Source organism: Oncorhynchus mykiss, chromosome 1 (assembly GCF_013265735.2).
Source record: "Oncorhynchus mykiss isolate Arlee chromosome 1, USDA_OmykA_1.1, whole genome shotgun sequence".
Taxonomy (NCBI): domain Eukaryota; kingdom Metazoa; phylum Chordata; class Actinopteri; order Salmoniformes; family Salmonidae; genus Oncorhynchus; species Oncorhynchus mykiss.
Genome location: NC_048565.1, coordinates 35,576,376 through 35,589,438, shown reverse-complemented (window position 1 = coordinate 35,589,438; position 13,063 = coordinate 35,576,376). Strand labels below are relative to the sequence as shown.

The following is a 13,063-nucleotide window of genomic DNA, read 5'->3' as shown; positions in this document are numbered from 1 at the left end:
GAGGGGATAGAGACCATATCTGATATTACATCTGACATTCTGCCCGCTCCATTCCACACCTATATTGCATTCGTTGAAGTCGCTTACTTTTCGGATTGTGTGTTATTTGCTATGACTTCCTGGTTATTTCACTTAGCCTCTCTCTCACAGGCTCCCAGACTGACCCCTGACCCGGTAGTGGATTATACTCCCTAAGCCCCCTGGTGTAATGAAAAGCTGTGACCTACAGCACATAGCAGACAAGGTGGGAGGGATGAAAAGATGGAGAGACAGAAAGGGAGAGGGATGGAGACAGAGGCGGAGGGATGAGGGAAAAGGCTGTAAACTGTATCACCCCCCAACACCAGGGCCTGCAGTATAATTGACACAATAGTAATAGGTGAACTATCTCTTACTGCCTAATACCTGCAGGTGCAAGTTAAAAACGAGCATATTGTATTATCAAACATCAACAAACTTGCTTTGAGAGAAACATTTGCATATTTCACTCAGCCAATTGATTTATCAACCCCACCACGTGCTAAAGCAGTTTCCTCACATGAAATATAAAGCCTGCAGATGTTGTAATTTAGCCAAGCAAGGATGTAGCCGAGACGGGACGGTAAACAAACGCCAAGCAGGCAGCTTGTAAAATCACAACAAGGAAACCAGGTGACATGTTGATTGGTGGTTTTCTAATGACTGGATTAAGATGTACACACACGCACGCAGGCACACACGCACACACACACACGTGCACGCACGCACGCACGCACGCACACACACACACACACACACACACACACACACACACACACACACACACACACACACACTTTGAGGAAGAAGGAGGGAGTGTGTTTGACTGCGGTGCGTCTCTGTGTTATTGTGACTGCATAATAACCCAACGAGCGGTGTAATGTTCAAGGGCCTTGTCAAACATCTGGGCATTAACTGCTCTGTCGCAGGCAATTAAAGAACATCATATCACACCCTGGATTTGTATTCAGCCAGGACCACGCTGCTATAAAAACTCTACAGAATGTATTCACACACAAGCACACACATGCATACACACTTAAATGTTTTACTTAAATGTGTATTGCCAATGGAGACTAACTCATGTGTACTTTCAATAAAGTTATCCTTGACTGGACTTTTCCTGTCAAATGTACACTTTTCTACACTGAACAAAAATATAAACGCAATATTCAACATTTTCAAAAGTTTTACTGGTTACTGTTCATATAAGTAAATCAGTCAATTAAAAAACATGTATTAGGCCCTAATCTATGGATTTCACATGACTGGGAATACAGATATGCATCTGTTGTTCACAGATACCTTAAAAAAAGGTAGGGGTGTGGATCAGAAAACCAGTCAGTATCTGGTGTGACCACTATTTGCCTCATTCATCGCGACACAACTCCTTCACATAGAGTTGATCAGGCTGTTGATTGTGGCCTGTGGAATGTTGTCCCACTCCTCTTCAATGTCTGTGCGAAGTCGCTGAATATTGGCGGGAAGTGGAACACGATGTCGTACACCTCCGTCCAGAGCATCCCAAACATGCTCAATGGGTGACATGTCTGGTGAGTATGCACGCCATGGAAGAACTGGGACATTTTCAGCATCCAGGAATTGTGTACAGATCCTTTGCCACATGGGGCCGTGCATTATCGTTCTGTAATGTGTGGTGATGGTGGTGGATGAATGTCAGGACAATGGGGCTCAGGATCTCATCACGGTATATCTGTGAATTCAAATTGTCATCAATAAAATGTAATTGTGTTGGTTGTCCGTAGCTTATGCCTGCCCATACGATAACCCCGCCCCCACCCTGGGGCATTCTGTTCACAACGTTGACATCAGCAAACCCAGACAACGTTGAAACCGGGATTCATCCGTGAAGAGCACACTTCTCCAGCATGCCAGTGGCCATCGAAGGTGAGCAATTGACCACTGATGTCAGGTCAACCCTGGTGAGGATCACAAGCATGCAGATGAGCTTCCCTGAGATGGTTTCTGACAGTTTGTGCAGAAATTCTTTGGTTGTGCAAACCCGCAGTTTCACCAGCTGTCCGGGTGGCTGGTCTCAGATGCCCCCTCAGGTGAAGAAACCAGATGTGGAGGTCCTGAGCTGGCGAGGTTATACGTGGTCTGTGGTTGTGAGGTCGGTTGGACGTACTGCCAAATTCTCTACAATGACGTTGGCTTATGGTAGAGAAATGAACATTAAATTCTCTGGCAACAGCTCTGGTGGACATTCTTGCAGTCATCATGCCAATTGCACGCTCCCTCAAAACTTGAGACATTTGTGGCATTTTGTTGTGTGACAAAACTGCACATTTTAGAGTGGCCTTTTATTGTCCCCAGCACAAGTGCACCTGTGTAATGATCATGCTGTTTAATCAGCTTCTTGATATGCCACACCTGTCAGGTGGATGGATTATCTTGGCAAGGAAGAAATGCTCACTAACAGAGATGTAAACACATTTGTGAACAACATTTGAGAGACATACGCTTTTTGTACGTATGTAACATTTCTGGGATATTTTATTTCAGCTCATGAAAAATGGAACCAACACTTTACATGTTGTGTTAATATTTTTTGTTCAGTGTGGTTAAACAAAGTTAATCTTGGTTCCTCCCTCTCCCAGGTTTACAGACCTGCTGGACCAGTCTGGTAAGGTGGACCTGGCTGTGTTGTCTCCTCCTCCCAGACTACTAGTCCATGCTGGCCAACAACCGGGCCAAGCTGTGCAACCTCCTGTTCTCCAATGAGCTCCACCGACGCCTCGCGCCCCACTGTGTCACTGCCAACGCAGTGCACCCTGGGAACTTGATGTACACGGCCATCCATCGTACATCGTTCTTCACCCTGGCTTGCCCATTCACCAAGTCTATGGTAAGGAAGCGGATAATTAAGACTTCTGGTGTTAGAAAGATGGCCTGTCACTATGTGGGCTAAACTAGATATGAGTGAGTTATTTGTGTCATTTAATAGATGGCTTCTTGGTTATTGAGTCAGTTTGCTTTATGGCTACTGGAACTTACTGTCTGTTTTGGAGAGTGTGAATAGATGCTACTGTTCATGGTCTTCATACTTTATTCTGTCGTCTCAACTGTCCCTCATTAGTCCAAATATTAGTCTTGGCATCTATCTGCGAGAGGAGGAGAGAGGGAAGGATGGAGGAGAGGAAAAGGAAGGAGCAGATCTCTGGAGCAGTCAGGGTTCAGGGAGAGAGTGTGACTTTCACAGAGATGGCGAGAGAAGGAGATATTCACTGGCTTGTTTTTCCTCTTTTCCTATTCGTCCTGTCTTTGTTAGTTTAGCTCTGAGAGTGTGTCCTCTCTTCTCCCCGTGAGGCTACATATCCTAAACCGTTACTGCTCGGAGACTATAGTGTTACGGTATAGTGTAGCTACTACTCTCTTTTCATGCCGTGCTCACATATGGCTTTCCAATCACAGATGTTTTATCCATGACCAGCTCCCGTGTGGAGAATGTATGATCAACATTATAGGTTATAACAGCAGAATGGACACCCCCCAGTATATCCTCCCTCTTTATAGATACTATCTCCATATGTTCTATTACAACTCAGTCTCAGTGCATGCCTTTCTCTCTGTAATGTTGATATGCACACAGGTGATTTTAAATGGAAACAATGCATGTACTTACATACTTTTTACTTATTACTGGCATGGATATTTACAATGTCATTACTATGGTGTATGTGAACTATAACATGTACCACTGTGATTTATCATCAACTACCCTGCAGGCCAAACACACACACACACACTCCTGCTCTTCAAGACTTCTCCACTAATCCTGCTACGCTTGACTGTAGGCCACATGCTGCTGTTATATAGACTTCAGTTTGTACAGTTACATCACTGTATTAGCCCCTCTAGTGTTTTCACTGCAGGCACGATGGGATGTGGAGAGAAGCAGTGTTTTAGTGAATTGTGGTTGTGATGAATGGTGTTCGATAGGCAGAGGGAGTCAGACAGAGGGAGTCAGGCAGAGGGAGTCAGGCACAGAGAGTCAGGCACAGGGAGTCAGGCATAGGGAGTCAGGCAGAGGGAGTCATGCACAGGGAGTCAGGCACAGGGAGTCAGGCACAGGGAGTCAGGCACAGGGAGTCAGGCAGAGGGAGTCAGGCACAGGGAGTCAGGCACAGGGAGTCAGGCACAGGGAGTCAGGCACAGGGAGTCAGGCAGTGGGAGTCAGGCAGAGGGAGTCAGGCACAGAGAGTCAGGCACAGGGAGTCAGGCATAGGGAGTCAGGCACAGGGAGTCAGGCACAGGGAGTCAGGCAGAGGGAGTCAGGCACAGGGAGTCAGGCACAGGGAGTCAGGCAGAGGGAGTCAGGCAGAGGGAGTCAGGCACAAGGAGTCAGGCAGGGGGTTGTCTCTCAACACTACTCTGTTCCTCTTGCTCAACTATTATCTGCAGCGACCTGATGGCTTGCTATGGTCCCCAATGAGTCCTGTATATGCAGCCTGGTTTCTCCTCCAGACCAGGGCGGGGTGTTTTTCTAATGAACTGACTAACAGTGGTGTAGATGTTTGTAAATATTAAAGGACAAAGGTAGCTAGCTAGCACTGGTAATTAAATCCTGGTGTGCTGACACAGCGCTTAGCTTAGCGTCCTGTGTCTGATAAAGACCACACACACACACACCATATATACATACACACTACACACCCTTAAGCTAAGCATTTTTCTGTTATTTAAATCAGAGGTTGATAAGGCGTCTGAACGGGTACCTTCTTTAGCGCCCCAGCCTCTCCCCTCTTTCCCCACATTAAGGCTTAATGAAACAGCGATATTATTTCAGTTATTGGGAGCAGGGATATGAGCAGGGATATGAAGATGCTATCGTTTTAATTGCTAGCGTTTGCTTGCGGGATCCGTGGAGATTGTTCCAGGATGCAAACATAAACAGAATGTCTACTAAAAAAAACTATCCAAAAGCCCCCGTGTGTGTCTGTTGTGCAATTAACTCAGGCTTCGTTTAAAACACAGGCCTGATTTATAGGACCACAGGTGGAGTGGTACACACACACACACAGACACACACACACAAGGTACAGACAATCACTGAAACACCTGGAGCTACATGTGTCTGAAAATGTTTTATTTGATAGTTGTTAAAGCGGGTTAATGTCTTGGATCATTAGATTCTCTCACAGACTACTGTGTAGACGGGTTGGTTGTTTAGCAACAAAACCGACACGTGCGCATCTATGGTGCAAACAGACAGGGTTGGGGTTGGCCTTAGATTATTGACAACATGTAAACTACAGTGGCAAGAAAAAGTAAGTCAACCCTTTGGAATGACCTGGATTTCTGCATAAATGAGTCATAAAATTGGATCTGATCTTCATCTTAGTCACAACAATAGACAAACGCAGTGTGCTTAAACTAATAACACACAAATGATTGTATTTTTCTTGTCTATACTGAATAAATCATTTACACATTCACAGTGTAGGTTGGAAAAAGTAGGTGAACCCCTAGGCTAATTGAAGTCAGGAGTCAGCTAACCTGGAGTCCAACCAATGAGACAAGATTGGAGATGTTGGTTAGAGCCTGCTTGCCCTATAAAAAACACTCACAAAATGTGAGTTTGCTATTCACAAGAAGCATTGCCTGATGTGAACAATGCCTTGAACAAAATAGATCTCAGAAGACCTAAGATGAATTGCATAAAGCTGGAAAGAGTTACAAAAGTATCTCTAAAAGCCTTGATGTTCATCAGTCCACGGTAAGACAAATTGTCTATAACTGGAGAAAGTTCAGCACTGTTTCTACTCTCCCCAGGAGTGGCCGTCTTGCAAAGATGACTGCAAGAGCACAGCGCAGAATGCTCAATGAGGTTAAGAAGAATCCTAGAGTGTCAGCTAAAGACTTACAGAAATCTCTGGAACATGCTAACATCTCTGTTGACGGGTCTACGATACGTAAAACACTTAACAAGAATGGTGTTCATGGGAGGACACCATGGAAGAAGCCACTGCTGTCCAAAAAAAATATTGCTGCATGTCAGAAGTTTGCAAAAGAGCACCTGGATGTTCCACAGCGTTTCTGGCAAAATATTCTGTGGACAGATGAAACTACAGTTGAGTTGTTTGGAAGGAACACACAACACTATGTTTGGGGGGGAAAAGGCACAGCACAACATCAAAACCTCATCCCAACTGTAAAGTACGGTGGAGGGAGCATCATGGTTTGGGGCTGCCTGGCTGCCTCGGCCTGGACAGCTTGCTATCAGCAACGGAAAAATGAATTCCCAAGTTATCAAGACATTTTGCAGGAGAATAAAAAGGCTATCTGTCCGCCAATTGAAGCTCAACAGAAGTTGGGTGATGCAATAGGAAAACGACCAATAACACAGAATGTCGTCAACAGAAGAAACTACACCTTCTGGAGTGGCCCAGTCAGAGTCCTGACCTCAACCCCATTTAAAATGCTGTGGCATGACCTCGAGAGCGGTTCACACCAGACATCCTAAGAATACTGCTGAATTAAAACAGTTTTGTAAAGAGGAATGGTCCAAAATTCCTCCTGACCGTTGTGCAGGTCTGATCTGCAACCACAGAAAACGTTTGGTTGAGGTTCAACCAGTTATTAAAACCAAGGGTTCACATTCTTTTTCCAGCCTGAACTGTGAATGTTTACATGGTGTGTTCAATAAAGACATGAAAAGGTATAATTGTTTGTGTGTTGTTAGTTTAAGCAGACTGTATTTGTTTATTGTTGTAATTTAGATAGGTTCACATCATTTTTCTTGCCACTGTATATTTTGTCTCCAATGTTTATTGAAAACATAAATACATGTTGTCACGGCTCCTCCTCTTCCTGCAGGAGGAACCGCCCCTGCAATGCAGAGGTGGAGCCCTGACAATGTGCACAATGAATGAGCACTTGTTGCCTCTACAATACATTGCTACAGTTGCTACAGCAAATTTTTTCAATATTAGCATTGACATGATATCTGTCAAAACACCTCAGAACAAGACATGGTATCAAGAACAAGATGAAATCAGCTGAAACGAGCCACTTACAATTCCCCACATGGCAGTTCCTTGTCATTGTTTCTAGCTAAATGGCCATCCAGAATCACAACAACACACATCATTCTGCCATATATACAGTGCATTCGGAAAGTATTCAGACCCCTTGACTTTTTCCATATTTTGTTCCGTTTCAGCTTTATTCTAAAATGTATTCAATTGTTTTCTACCCTCATCAATCTACACACAATAACCCATAATGGCGAAGCAAAAACAGATTTTTAGACATTTCTGCAAATGTTTAAAATATCACAAGTATTCAGACCCTTTACTCAGTACTTTGTTGAAGCACCTTTGGCATCGATTACAGACTCTTTTTGGGTATGACTCTACAATGTTGACGCTACAATGTTCTCCCATTCTTCTCTGCAGATCCTCTCAAGCTCTGTCAGGTTGGATTGGGAGCGTGGCTGCACAGCTATTTTCAGGTCTCTCCAGAGATGTTCGATCGGGTTCAAGTACTGGCTCTGTCTGGGCCACTCAAGGACATTCAGAGACTTGTCTCGAAGCCACTCCTGCGTTGTCTTGGCTGTGTGCTTAGGGGCGTAGTTCTGTTAGACTGTGGGCGAAGGTTCACCTTCCGAGTTACTGAGCGCTCTGAAGCAGGTTTTCATCAAGGATATCTCTGTACTTCGTTCATCTTTCCCTTGATCCGGACAAGTGTTCCCAGTCCCTGCCAATGAGAAACATCCCACAACATGATGCTGCGACCACCATGCTTCACCGTAGCAATGGTGCCAGGTTTCCTCCAGATGTAACGCTTGGCATTCAGGCCAAAGAGTTCAATCTTGGTTTCATCAGACCAGAGAATCATGTTCCTCATGGTCTGAGAGTCCTTTAAGTGCCTTTTGGGAAACTCCAAGCAGGCAGTCTTGTGCCTTTTACTGAGGAGTGGCTTCTGTCTGGCCACTCTAACATAAAGGCCTGATTTGGTGGAGTGCTGCAGAGATGGTTGTCCTTCTGGAAGGTTCTTCGATCTCTACAGAGAAACTCTGTAGCTCTGTCAGAGTGACCATTGGGTTCTGGTCACCTCGCTGACCAAGGCCCTTCTCCCCCTGATTGCTCAGTTCGGCCGGGCGGCCAGCTCTAGGAAGAGTCTTGGTGGTTCCAAACTTCTTCCATTTAAGAATGATGGAAGCCACTTTGTTCTTGGGGCCCTTCAATGCTGCAAAAATGTGTTAAAACCCTTCCTCAGATCTGTTCCTTGACACAATCCTATCTCAAAGCTCTACGAACAGTTCCTTCGACCTCGTGGCTTGGTTTTTTGCTCTGACATGCACTGTCAACTGTGAGACCTTATATAGACAGGTGTGTGCTTTTCCAAATCATGTCCAATCAATTGAATTTACCACAGGTGGACTCCAATCAAGTTGTAGAAACATCTCAAAGATGATCAATGGAAACAGGATGCACCTGAACTAAATTTTGAGTCTCATAGTGAAGGGTCTGAATGTAAATAACATATTCCTGTTTATAAATGTAAAATGTTTTATTAAAACCTGTTTTGGCTTTGTTATCATCATGGTATTGTGTGTAGATTGATGAAAAACATGAATTTAATTATTTTTAGAATGAGGCTGTAACGTAACAAAATGTGGAAAAAGTCAAAGGGTCTGAATACTTCCAAATGCACTGTATATCGCCTAGTTCAGTGCGCTGTGTGCACTGTTAGTTGGTGTCGGCCCATACACTCAAATTAATGAAGAAATCCAGTGTTCGTTTTCGTTAAACATACAATATTATTAATGCTCTCCTTACCAGTCAAGTGTTGTATTTTAGTGGCTTAAATATGTAAAGCAGTCATCTGAGGAGAAAGAATAACAACATATATTCCTAATATTATCCTAGCAGGGTATTGCAGCTCCCTCCCTCACTTTGATCAGAGTGGAGCAAGGCATCTATGAAGAGCCATAACGTTTTAATCATCAGCCAGACTATCACTCACTAACATCATGTTCCACTCTCCATGCCTTCATCTGGCTTATCAGAGATCAGTACGGCCGTGCCTGGCCCCCCGTTTCCCGCTAGTAGATAATCCAACGCCTTTAAAGTGGGAGTTTCACTCTGTCCTTTAGTGCGGTTATCACAACGGAATACTCTAGCCTGCAGTGGTGTGTATGTGCGAGAGGCTAAACGCATCTCTTATCTCTAGCTTTAGGATGTGAGGAAAAATGAATGTGGAAATATAGAGCATTCTGGGTGAGTTAAATCCCACACAGCACTCAAGTCTACTGTCTAGCTCTATAGTTTAGGTCGTATTGTGGTTGTGCGTGCGTGCGTGTGTGTGTTTGTGTATGCATGTGTGTGTGCGTGTGTGTGTGTGTATACGTAACCAGCGCTGTAAAGTACTTAAATAAAAATACTTGAAAGTACTACTTAAGTCGTTTTTTGGGGTTTCCGTACTTCCGTACGCTATTTCTATTTTTGACAACTTTTTTTTACTCCACTACGTTCCTAAAGAAAATAATGTACTTTTTACTCCATTTTCTCATACACCCAAAAGTACTCGTTACATTCTGAATGTTTAGCAGGACAGGAATATTGGCCAATTCATGCGTTTATCAAGAGAACATCCCCGGTCATCCCCACTGCCTCTAATCTGACGGACTCACTAAACACAAATGCTTCGCTTGTAAATGAGTGTTGAAGTGTTCCTCTGGATATCCGTAAATAAATCAAAACCAGGAAAATGTTTCCGTCTGGTTCGCTTAATATAAGGAATTTGTAATTATTTATATTTTTACTTTTGATTATGTATATTTTAGCAATTACATTTACTTTCGACAATTAAGTATATTTAAAACCAAATACTTTTTGTTTTACCAAAAGGATTTTACTCAAAGTAATATTTTACTGGGTGACTTTTACTTTTACTTGAGTCATTTTCTATTAAGGTATCTTTTAACTTTAACTCAAGTATGACGATTGGGTACTTTTCCCACCACTGTAGACACTAGACACTGGTCTAGAATCAGCTTACCCTAATCAGATCCTAACCTCAACCATTAGGCATAAAACACGTAAACTATTCAGCTCTGTCCTCTGAGTGACGACACAAGACAGGCCCTTTAACTAGCTCCTCTGTGCTTTGCTCTCCATCCCACATTCTCTCTCTCTCTCTCTCTCTCTCTCTCTCTCTCTCTCTCTCTCTCTCTCTCTCTCTCTCTCTCTCTCTCTCTCTGTCTTGGTTCAGGGTATCGCAGGCTCTGCTCTGCTGCTATTAGGAGATGACTCAACAAGGTGCACAGGTCACTGACCACAGAAATACATAATGACCTGTCTGAGACACTCTGAGTGTGTATGAGAGAGAGAATGTATACATCTCAGTGCCGCTACTGTACAGTAGCGCCTCACTATCAGGTGTAAGGTCACACATACACACAGGCGGAGAGTTTAGCCCCATCACAGTAGCTCTGCTGTGGGCTGTGACAGCCTCTCTGTGCCGGTCTGTGTGGTGCTCAGCCGTGCAGAGAGAGAGAGATGGGGGGGGCACAGAGGTCCCTCCAGTTCCAGACCTCTACAGCTGTATTGGGGGTAATGAGCTGCCAGCTCCCTGGGATGAAGTCATTACAGTTGATTAGGAACAGCACAGGTAGAGAACATCTTCCTTCACACTGGAGAGACACTACAGTGATACAGAGCACTGGAATAGAACTACAGGCTCAAAGCAGGCTTACTTTAGCTGTTCCTCTAGCCTTCCTCTAGCTCCAGACACCTCAGGGAGGCCATTAGGACCTGTTGCCCACTAAGGGTGTATGTGTCTGGGCTGGGGCTAGGCCGAGGCTGGCCTAAATTACCCCCGACCTGGAGGTCAGGCCTGGACAGACTGCTAAGACCCAGGGAGCCACTCTCATAAAGACCCAGGGAGCCACTCTCATAAAGACCCAGATCAGAGAAAAGACCAGGCTACACAGCCCTGACCTCTTATATTTACTCCTCTCTTCATCCCTCCACCCCACACTACCAATATCTCTCCCCTGACCTCTTATATATACTCCTCTCTTCATCCCTCCACCCCACACCACCAATATCTCTCCCCTGACCTCTTATATTTACTCCTCTCTTCATCCCTCCACCCCCACACTACCAATATCTCTCCCCTGACCTCTTATATTTACTCCTCTCTTCATCCCTCCACCCCACGCTACCAATATCTCTCCCCTGACCTCTTATATTTACTCCTCTCTTCATCCCTCCACCCCACACTACCAATATCTCTCCCCTGACCTCTTATATTTACTCCTCTCTTCATCCCTCCACCCCACACTACCAATATCTCTCCCCTGACCTCTTATATTTACTCCTCTCTTCATCCCTCCACCCCACACTACCAATATCTCTCCCCTGACCTCTTATATTTACTCCTCTCTTCATCCCTCCACCCCCACACTACCAATATCTCTCCCCTGACCTCTTATATTTACTCCTCTCTTCATCCCTCCACCCCACACTACCAATATCTCTCCCCTGACCTCTTATATTTACTCCTCTCTTCATCCCTCCACCCCCACACTACCAATATCTCTCCCCTGACCTCTTATATTTACTCCTCTCTTCATCCCTCCACCCCACGATACCAATATCTCTCCCCTGACCTCTTATATTTACTCCTCTCTTCATCCCTCCACCCCACACTACCAATATCTCTCCCCTGACCTCTTATATTTACTCCTCTCTTCATCCCTCCACCCCACACTACCAATATCTCTCCCCTGACCTCTTATATTTACTCCTCTCTTCATCCCTCCACCCCACACTGCCAATATCTCTCCTCTGACCTCTTATATTTACTCCTCTCTTCATCGCTCCACCCCACACTACCAATATCTCTCCCCTGACCTCTTATATTTACTCCTCTCTTCATCCCTCCACCCCACACCACCAATATCTCTCCCCTGACCTCTTATATTTACTCCTCTCTTCATCCCTCCACCCCACACTGCCAATATCTCTCCCCTGACCCCATAGTGGAGAAAAGAGGAAAATCCTCACCTCTTTCTCTCCCCCTCTCCGTCCTCCACCCCCCCCCCCCCTCTTTGTTGTGACACGGCAGCTGATGGACTATTCTTCAAATTGATTTCTAAAATGTGCATAAGCAGCGATCCCCCAGCCCAGATTACCTATTGATTTTTAATATGAAAAGCTCATTACAGAAGCAGGAAACTGCAACACAAAAAGCTAGCTAACCTTTGCATAAATCCTTTAATTGAATTTCCAGAGCCTGTGGTTCTACATGTTTTAATTAAATCCATTCTTTTTTTTCCTGCCAGTGTTGCTGTGTGATTTGCATGCTATGAAGTGGAAGCCGGCCCAGATAAAGTGCCATTGATCCTTATTAAGACTCACCTCTGGGCTCGCTCTAAACCACACACACAAATTAAATGTGTTCATGGTGCATACACTTATTGCCCACATGAACGGATTAGGGAGTGAGAAAGAGGGGGGGGGGGGGGGGGGGGGGGGGAGAAGAGGGCGGTATTAATGCTCGTTCATATTAATGTAATATTTCACCTTAGCTTCTGTGGGTGAGTTTATAAAGTGCTTGTTTATAAATACAGTTTGGCCTGGATGCTACATTGGTTTCACATCAAACTCACCAGAGACCCACTGCTGTATTTGAGACTGGGAGAGACTCGTATGTTAAAATGCATAGGCATGCATATGTGATGATGTGTGACCTTTTATAATACACAAGAGTCTGTGTGTGTCTGTGTGTGTGTGTGTGTGTGTGTGCATGTGTGTCCATGCATCTCAGTGTGTGTGTGTGTGTGTGTTAGAGATGTATCCTGTTATTTATGCTAGGTGATAGCCAGCAGACAGAGAAGGCCTCTCTCCTATGCAGACTGGGAGCAGATGAACCTGTAACCTCTGCCACATGCTTCTCCTCTGCTCCTCTCTGTACCTCTGTGTTCCTCTTTCTGTCATCAGGTCCTCTAAACACTACCTCACTTTATAAGGCACGCCCTGCTGATTAATAACACACACATAGATGCCCT

At 44.7% G+C, this 13,063-nt stretch overlaps 1 pseudogene; it reads left to right on the top strand.

Moving 5' to 3' along the window:
• LOC110532260 overlaps positions 1 to 13,063 on the top strand; it is a 259,982-nt pseudogene that overhangs the window by 105,338 nt on the left and 141,581 nt on the right.